This window comes from Taeniopygia guttata, chromosome 2 (assembly GCF_048771995.1).
Source record: "Taeniopygia guttata chromosome 2, bTaeGut7.mat, whole genome shotgun sequence".
Classification (NCBI taxonomy): domain Eukaryota; kingdom Metazoa; phylum Chordata; class Aves; order Passeriformes; family Estrildidae; genus Taeniopygia; species Taeniopygia guttata.
This window is the reverse complement of record NC_133026.1, coordinates 41954407-41963466: the sequence shown is the minus strand read 5'-3', so window position 1 is coordinate 41963466 and position 9060 is coordinate 41954407. Positions and strand designations below refer to the sequence as shown.

Genomic DNA, 9060 nt, shown 5'->3' with positions numbered 1-9060 from the left:
ATTTTAATTAGTGGAGAGATCCAGACACAGTCGATGTATTGCAAGGGGCAGCAAGGGGAAGGTGTTGGTGGACCTCACTGCTGAGGCTGGGCATGAAGAGAAAGGCTCCTAGTGACACCAAGCATGGGGCAGCTGTCACAGGGCAGCTGCTCAGAAATTGCAAGGGTTTGTTCTCTAAACCTGGCTGGTGTAAGGAGAGATCTGTGTATTCACTCACTGCGTGTAGCTGCGGAAGCATCTGGAGAAAGTGCAGCAGTTTGCTGCCCTTATTTCTATTTGTATATAAATATAATCTTAAACCTCTAGGTTTGGCTCAGGGTACTTCTGCAAAGGTTTGTTCTGTTCTTGGACACAGGCTAGCACTTGTATTTAGGCTGAGAAGCAGTGTCAGAGGTGACAGATCCAGCTTAGTGTGACTCAGCTTTCTTCCTCAGAGTATTTTAAATAATGGATGTGCTACTGCTGGCATTTAACTCCTGCCAGAGCTGCTGAAATATATGGTGTCTTTAAAATACTGCTGCAACATCGAATCTCTGCTCAGGCAGGGGAGGAGATCTCCACCTGGGATTGGTTTTCGCAAAAGGAAAAAGAAATCAGAGGAAGAGGGGAAGGGAGGAGGAAAAAGCTTGAGCCATAATATCTTGTAACTGTGAGAATGCCCTTCACCTGAGGCAGTGAAGCAGTCAGCTCTAGCAGCGTGTTGATGGAGAATCCTGAAATCGATGCTGCAGTCTGCGTTATATTTATACAAGCATATGCACTGCGCTGATGACGAGGGAGAGAAAGGGCTGTTCCCTGCGTTCAAATAATTAGTGTAATGAATACAGCCTGGCAAGCGCCAGAGGAAGTAGGGATCCCTTTGTTCACATCTCGCCACTTAGAGCTGGGTAAGCAAGTCTTGTGGAGTTAAACTCAGAATTTACTCACGCTTTTATTCTCTGTCTAGAGGTCTTGAGCAGGACGTGCTGCTGATGCCAGACTTAAAAAGCTACACTGGATCTCCTGCTTTAGAGTGATGCTGAGGATTTTATAGGGTTCTTTTCTTATTTTTCATTCTGTTCATGCAAATCCTGACTGGTAAACGAGGATCTGTTTGCTGTTTAGCAGTCAGTTTGCTGGGCTTGACAAAGGTTATTGCAATAATTGATGTTCCTCTTCTAATAATTAATGTTAATGAGTCCACTAAACAGTAAACAAGACAACAAAGAACTGTTAATGAGACAGTCTTTACTCATTTGTTTAATCTTTTACTAAGATAATGGGCGATAAATATGTCGCTATTCAGCCATCTTCAAGTCCTTAATGCATGGGGAGTGTTTTAAAAGGAGATTTGAGCTGATTTTTTACACTTGCATTTAGTAAATTCAGCTGACTGGGTAGGTGGGGCGCCTGAAAGAATTGGGAGACCTATATAATTAAGTGCCTTGACATTCTGCTTCTGAAGGACATTGGCAGATATCCAAACGCTATGTTCTGCTCTCAAACTATTTAATTGAAACCATACAAAAGGGAGGGGGTGGAGGGGCAAAAGAGAGGGAGATCTTGGCAAAAACCTTATGTGCAGTTTTTCGCTATTGGATTGACCAGACAAGGCAACAAAGCTGATAAAACAGGATTAGCAAAATTGCATTGTTGGATATTATATGCTGTGTGACATGTACTACAGCAAGGGAATTTTGCAGGATTAACCTGCAGAGGATAAAGATGTACCAGACAAGAGGGCTGAATTAATAGACTGCTGTGACCAAAGCAAGAAAATCTATTTGCATGGAATATTAGGGGCAATAATAACCTTTCAGAGTGGGATTGCAGTTAATGCCCTGAGTCTAGTGCTGACCCCATGCCCAAGTCCTGCTCACTGCCTGCAACTCAGTGTACAAAAACCAGCTCGTTGGCATGGCTTCTTATTACTCTTTCCTGTTTATAAATAAATATACACACACACACACACACACACAAATGGTAATTCCTAGGCAGGATTATCTGTATTACTGGGTGCGTTTGTGTTGGTGGAATTTTTTCCCCCCAAACTGAGAAGTTTATTTTCCTATTTATAGGAGATCACTTTCTTCTCCTAATGCACTAGTGTTATCCTAAAGTAAATATTTGGGTTTGGTGGTTTTCCTCAGGGCTTCTGGACCCAGCCAGCCATGGGGGAATGCCTTTCCCTCACTGTGTGTTATTCAGCTGTTTAGGAGATTCTGCACTTCCCTGCATGCAGTTGAGCTGAAGTCATAAAAAAGCTTCCAGACCATGTAGTGCCAAAGAACCTAAATGCTACTGCCAGTAGATGACTAACTAAAATCATATTAAGTAAAAAAGGGAGAATATTAAAATTAAGAATTTTAGATGTACACAAAGACTACATTGGACTATTTGACAAGGGGATAAAGAAGCAGAAAACCAGCCTCTGTCTCTGGTGTGTTTAAGGGGAGAGAAAGTAGATTAAGCATTCATTTCTCATTTGTACAACATATAATTCTGTTTTTTCACTTGAAAAGGCCTTTACATTTCTTTCTTCTAGACTACAAGCAATGCATATATGGCAGCGTGCTTTTTTAAAGTAATCTGATATGCTTCAGCGCAGATTGTATTCAAGGATTCAGAAGGATTTCAGCAACCTTGAAAAATGCTCATATCATTTGCTTTCCCTTCTCCCACCCACAGTACTAGTGGCAGACTTCAGTGTTCCCAGGGAACAGAGAATGTACTAAAAGTATTTGGCATTGCTGTGTGTGTGACACAGTGTGGTTCACTGAGTGTGCTCAGTGCTACCACAGACAGGGAAAGATCTGTTCTGGTGAGATGATTCCCCTTCATCCAGCATTAGCATGTCACCATTGACCAGTACTAGCCACAACACAAGTTCAGATTTCTGGTTCTTTCTTTCAAAGGTGAAGGTTGATGGGAATATTAGATACACATAAAATGTAAATACTCTTTTTATTTGTTTGTTTCAACATATTAAAATTTTGTAAACTGCTCTTTAAATAAAAGCTCTGTTAGTACAACATTACTGGGACTTTACAAGTGTGCACCCATGCACGAGTGTCAAGAAATTTATTTCATTTCGTACAGCAACTAGATTGCATAACCGGTCTCTCTGGAATATTTTTTGCTAGTGCATATGTTACTCACTTCCCTGCCCAGGGACTATACACATCTCCCTTCTCTGCAGGGGCATGAAGTTTCCATTGGATTAAATTGGGCAGTGGGCATGGAGGAAGGGATGCTTCCTATGCCTCCAAATCCAACCCATTTCAGGAGAACTATTAAAAACCAGCAGTTCTCCCTGGAGGTGTGCTAGGCTGTATATCACTTTCTTTCTATCCAATGTTCTTAAGGACTTCCTCAATGAGTCCTCATCCCAGGATAGTCCTGAACTAGCTCACAGAAACTCTGCCTTCCTCTGGATGTTGGTTGCTGAGGAAGGTCTCCAATACACAAGATCAAGTTGATTATTTGCTTATTTTTCACAAGTGCATAGATTAGTTAACCCAATAAGGAGTTGTTGGTAAACGCTTAAGAAGGACCCAGCCCTGACAAGTGAGTCATTGTACCACCAGCGAAGCATTTTGAGGGGAATCAGGAAGAATCGCATGTCTGTTTCTGTGGCATTCACATTCTCTGGACAGAGAGATATAATTCTGTCTCTCAGGAGAAGCACAGAGAGAAGAAAACAATCTTTCTCTCTGCTCCTTTGTTTTCCCCATGTGGAATTTGGTATGGAGATTGTTTACCTGAAGTAATTGCTTGATTGGATTCTGGTGAAGGTTGTTTGGGTTCAATGACCAATTGGATCCAGCCGTGTATCAGACTCTCAGCAGGCAGTCACCAGTATGCTAGTTGGTAGTTAGCTAAGTAACAAGTACATATGTAGAATAGGATAGTCTCTCTTTAAATAGTATATTAATGTAATATAGTATAGTTTTAATAAAGCTATCCTTCAGCCTTCTGATCTGGAGCCATACATCATCATTTCTTCCCAGTCAGGGCTGCCTTTTTAACTATATGTTTCCACCTCTTTTTGTCTGCTTGAAAAGCTGCAGGAGCTGTGCTCTCCCCAAGACCAATTCTGTAGTGGTGCAGCATTGCAACCCTGAGCCCTTGTGCTGCACAAGAGACACGCTGAGTGCATGCTGTGATGGCTGGCATACTCACCAGTGTCAGTCCTGCACAGGGAGGGAGATTTCCTTTTCCCTTGAGTCCAGAATCTGTAACTCCTCTTGTGATTTTACAAGAAGCTCACTTTTCCTGGTCAGCAGTGGGTTGTGTCCCTCAGCTTCTGAGAGCTCCTGAGGGATGGGTGCCTTGGAGGGGAATGAAGGGCCTGCAGGCCAGGACATTTGTGGGATGGGGAGCATCTTCCTGAATGCCAGAGTGCTGGGAAGCTTCTGGGAATGGACCACACACGTGCTGGTGTCTCACCCACCTCAGAGGAGCAGACGGGGTGCAGACATGAAGGTTCATGGCCACAGTGCACTCAGGAAGCAAACTGGTCCCTCGGGCCCTGCTCTCCTTTTGACAACATCCTGGGATCTGTGAAAAAGCAGCCTGCTTCTCCCATGTCTCTGAGGGCTTGGCTGAGTTTCTAGGTTGCCGCCTCCGCCTTCCAGCCTCCGGCTCTCATGAGATGAGCGCAGGGAATGAGTAGCAGGAGTGCAGCTGTACACATTTGCAGTACTGCGCTGCAATGGCCACCTCTGTGAAGACTTAGAGTTTGAGTGCCAAGCCATTTTGCCACTTCTATTTCTTTCTTTCTTTTTTTTTTCTTGGAGGCATACACCCTTCAAACATTTGTATTTCAAACAGACAGGAGTGTGTAACTGCTGGGGTCGATGGATCTAACCCTGTCACTTTGCTTTCCAGCACTCGATGGTGTAGAAGATGGACTGCGGAGGAGAAGGACAGAGCACAGAGGAGCCCAGGAGCAGGGAGCCTGGCCAGGGGCCCCCTTAGGTGCTGTGCAACAGCTGGTGTTGTGAATCAGGCCGTCACCAGTCGGAGAACGGCTACTTCACAACACCAGGGTCGCACCGCACCACGCTTCGACCGCCGGCTGGAGAAGAGCAGTGTTTCCTGTGGGCAGGCAAGGGACATGGAGCACCTCCTGGCTGCTTCCACGCAAGCCCAGACCTGCAAAGGTAATCAGGTGCTCAACTCCTATTTAGGCACCAGCCTCCCACTGAAGTCTGAAATAGAAGTTAGGCCCCTAAATATCTCTGTGGGTCTGGCCCCGAAACCCTGCGTCACTGTGCAGTGCAGAGCTTCAGCAGGCACAGGGCAGAACTGTCAGCAGTATGGTCACTGCCCGTTCACATGCCACATGAATGTTAAGGAACAGGAAGCTTTTATTAAGCTGTGGAAAGCAGTAAAAAAAAAACCCTCTGCATGCTCCACGTGTGGTTCTCCCTGACAGCTGCATCTGTGGTCCTTGCCTGTGACTTGTTCTGATCCCTTCCCTACCTCGACACCCAACTGCGTAGTCTCTGTAAAAGGTTGTGTACATACCAGGAAAAAGTTGGGCTCCTTGCTATTGATACCACACCTGGTCAGCCTCTGCCAACGTGCCTCTATCTAAATCAGCCCTAGGTGTGTTGTGATGAATGAAAAAATAAACAGTGGCATCATCCAGAAGTGGTACCAACAACTCCAGTCCTTAAAATAGAGAAAACGTTGCTAAAGCAGTGCCTCATAAATTCCTAGGTGTAGAGGGACAGTGAGGCACACTCTAACCAAGTGACCTGCATGTAACATGTGCCATGCGTTTCAGGTTTTAAAAACAGGCTCTTCTCTGCCTCCTCCTTTGTACCACACCAGCAGTGTGATGTTAGTTTGAGAGGAGTGGGTTACAGAGGACTGCTTTCCATCCAAATCTGGGTCATGTACATGGAGCTTGGCACATGCCTGATGGCAGGGGTATACAATCCCTTAAGTCAAACTGAAATGCTGTTCAGTTTGGATCTCAGAAAGCAGGCATGTGGTCTTGGTCTCAGGATGGGGTTTTCTTTGGTGGGTTTTCCCTTCCTCTCACCCCTCAGGATGGCTCTTTGCTCTCAGGTATGTCTGGCTGTTCCTTGTATGATATAAACCACTAGATATGTCTAAAGCAAAGAGCGGAGAAGTGCAGAGAGAAACAATTCAGGTAACATAGAACTAATGATGGTTTTTGTGAAAGTTTTCTTCATTATCCTAACTCATGTGACTGATGATGGCAGTAAAAATTATTTAAATTCCATCCTGGATGTATTATTGCTGGCAGGGAGATAGACATAGGGGAGAGTCAGGATATAGTATCTGAAGATCTGAAATAGTATGGGACAGCCTGGAAATGCAAATGCAAGGTGACAATGGTGGTTTAATTGGACCCATCCTAATTTTTCTGTTCAGGTGGACTCCCTGCACAGGTAGCCTTGAATTTCTTCTATAGCAAAAAGTCAAATACCTTGAACAATGTTAGAGATGTATGGGAGGCTCATTCATAGATTAGGATGGTAGCCTGTGGGTTTTTGTCATTGATGAGAGGGAAAACTAGATTGTGTTTCTTGTTCATGTACTATGAATTTGTGAATCCAACATGCAAGAACACTGTTTTATTAAACTTGTTCTCTGCTAACACAAATTGTGTGCTCTGTGTGGTAATCTCATTGTTATAACCTTGTTTTAAAGCCTGAAACTTTCTTTACAGAGTCTGTTTCTTGGGGCAATGCACAAAATTCTTTAGAAACAGAAGGCATCAAGGAAATAGTCCCAACAACCATGCACACACACTGATTTACATAAGCAGCTATTCATATAGAGAACTAAACACCATTTCATCTTTTATTGTGAGCCAGAAACCTGTTTTACCTATTCAGTTTCTCTCAGTAAATACACATAATATTTGAAATACATTAATGGTTAATATCCACTGTCAGGTGACCTGATAGACTATCTCCAACTGTGATATGTAGAGACATGTCATTTTCAGCTCCTTTTGTTAAAGAACTTCATGGGAAAAGCCCACTTCAGAGGTACTTTTGGGGCATCTATTGTACTGCAACTCTAACTTGAATGCATCACCCTTTATGCTCTTCTAAAGTGATTTCCTAGCAAATTAATGCAGGCCATAGTACAGCTCTGCTACAGAAAATCAAGCACTCCTGCTTGTCATCAAGCAGCCTAATCATATCATCTTGAGGAGAATTGCTGGTTGAAAACTTGACTGTCAGCTTCAGTTGATGGAACCAATTTCTGTTTGCTCCCTTCAGCAGTTGGCACGTGCTGCAGTGAAAGGTGAGTGCACAAAATAAATAGTTCAGTATAGGTTTTACATTTGTGGAGTGTTATTCTTAACTAGCGCCTACAGTTCATCTTTCATGTCAACCCCAGTTCTGGATGCCGAGATGGAAAAATAGGTACTCACCACGTTTCTGGACAGCCCCCAAAAGAGAGGCGGGCCCCTGCAGTGTGGATACACTCAGAGAGTTTTCGGGTGCTTTACAGATCCTTTCTCCTACTTGTGTATTATTGTAAAAAAAGTGGAAGTTTACCCTGCAAAAATACCCCCATTAGAATTGTTGAAAGGCTTGATTTTATAACCTTAATAAAACACTGTGCTCAGCAATGACGGTAGAAAAAAGAGCAAAGTCTATCAAACCTGAAATGCTGGGCTGTAGTCTCTTGTGAGATTTTTTTTTATGGGGTTGTTATTCCAAAAGTGGTTCTTATATCTAAGCAAATAGTATTTAATTTCACCCTTGAACCCTTTGAAATTTGAATGCAATGGGTTTATTTTCCCAGCACATCTGCACTGTTCTTCAATTGTTGTGAATCAGTTTTTTTCTTTCCTTCCCAGGCTCACCAGCAGCTCACATACCACTTCAGAGAGCAGCAGCCTTGTAAATTTTGTTCTCTTTTTCCCTGCATACCACAGCCAAGCAGACAGGCACAGTAGGGCTCACCATCTCTCACTTTCTGTGTTTGCATGCACACTGCTTTGTTACTGTAGTGTTCCTCATGAAAAGTGCCATTAACAGATTTCTTCTTCATTTCTTTAAGTGGGCTTCCCCTTTGGCAAGAAACTAATGTGAAATTAAAATGATATTTCAGACTGCATTGCAAAGTAAACAGTAGGTGGGGCTGAATTTTTTTTACCCACAAACCTGAGTCAGGTTTTATTTCAGTTTCAGACATAAAAATTTCACAATGAGAGGGGGAAAATACAGCAACAGTCTTCAGGCATCTTAACATGGTGAGCAAGAGGTGACATTAAGGAGGGGGAAGAGAGGCTTGTTCACATCTACTGTTATAAACACAGCATATTAGGTATATGAGATTGGTATTTTTAGAAAAATCAAGGCTCCTCACAGTATATAGTCAGGCCTCAAATGTGCACATAAAAGGGTCAGAAACATCCCCACTGTGCAGTGAAGTGGCACCACAAAGAGCATAAAAACCACTTGGCTAAATTACCAAGGCTAAATAACTTTCACTCAAAGATTGATGTAAACAACAGAAGAGTGCAAGCAGTCTCTAAAGATAACATAAACTACTTGTAGAAGTTTTATAACCTATCCTCTAAGGAGATTCTCTCTACTTAAAAGCCAAAGCAGCAGAGACTTTGCTGTGTCATACTCTTTGTCTTTATGTATATTGGAAATTCCAAAAATTATGATGCTTCTTTGACAAACAGTTCACTTCATTAACATTCTAACAGTTCACCTCCTTCATTAACAAGACTAACTACCTGTACCCCAATAAATGAGTTTTTAATGTTGAATTTGATTAGACCTAGTTCTCCAACCATGCATTAGCAGGAAAGCGCTGCCCACACATGCAAGCTTAATGCACGCAGCTCTTGCTGTCAAAGACCATTTTGGAAAAAATGATGTGCACAGCAATCCAGCCAGCTGCACTCTGATACCCACTTCATGCCAGGAAAACTCCTCTTCTCACAGGGACGTGGCTGGGTGTCAGGAGGGAGGCTGGCACCAGGTGGCCACCCTTGTACCACTGCAGCTTTGTCCCTGCTGCTGCTCTGTCTGCAAAGTCTGGGGCAAGGGTTTGGGATGGTCTGGT

General features: G+C 43.3%; 2 non-coding genes across 2 annotated transcripts; both read left to right on the top strand.

Moving 5' to 3' along the window:
• Positions 1–4961: 4961 nt before the first annotated feature.
• On the top strand, positions 4962–5034 carry MIR138-1 (microRNA mir-138-1). Its single transcript, NR_049024.1, has one exon. It is a non-coding gene; the product is annotated as a microRNA mir-138-1 (primary transcript).
• A 96-nt stretch (positions 5035–5130) lies between these two features.
• Positions 5131–5234, top strand: MIR2972 (microRNA mir-2972). Its single transcript, NR_048981.1, has one exon. It is a non-coding gene; the product is annotated as a microRNA mir-2972 (primary transcript).
• Positions 5235–9060: the final 3826 nt, after the last annotated feature.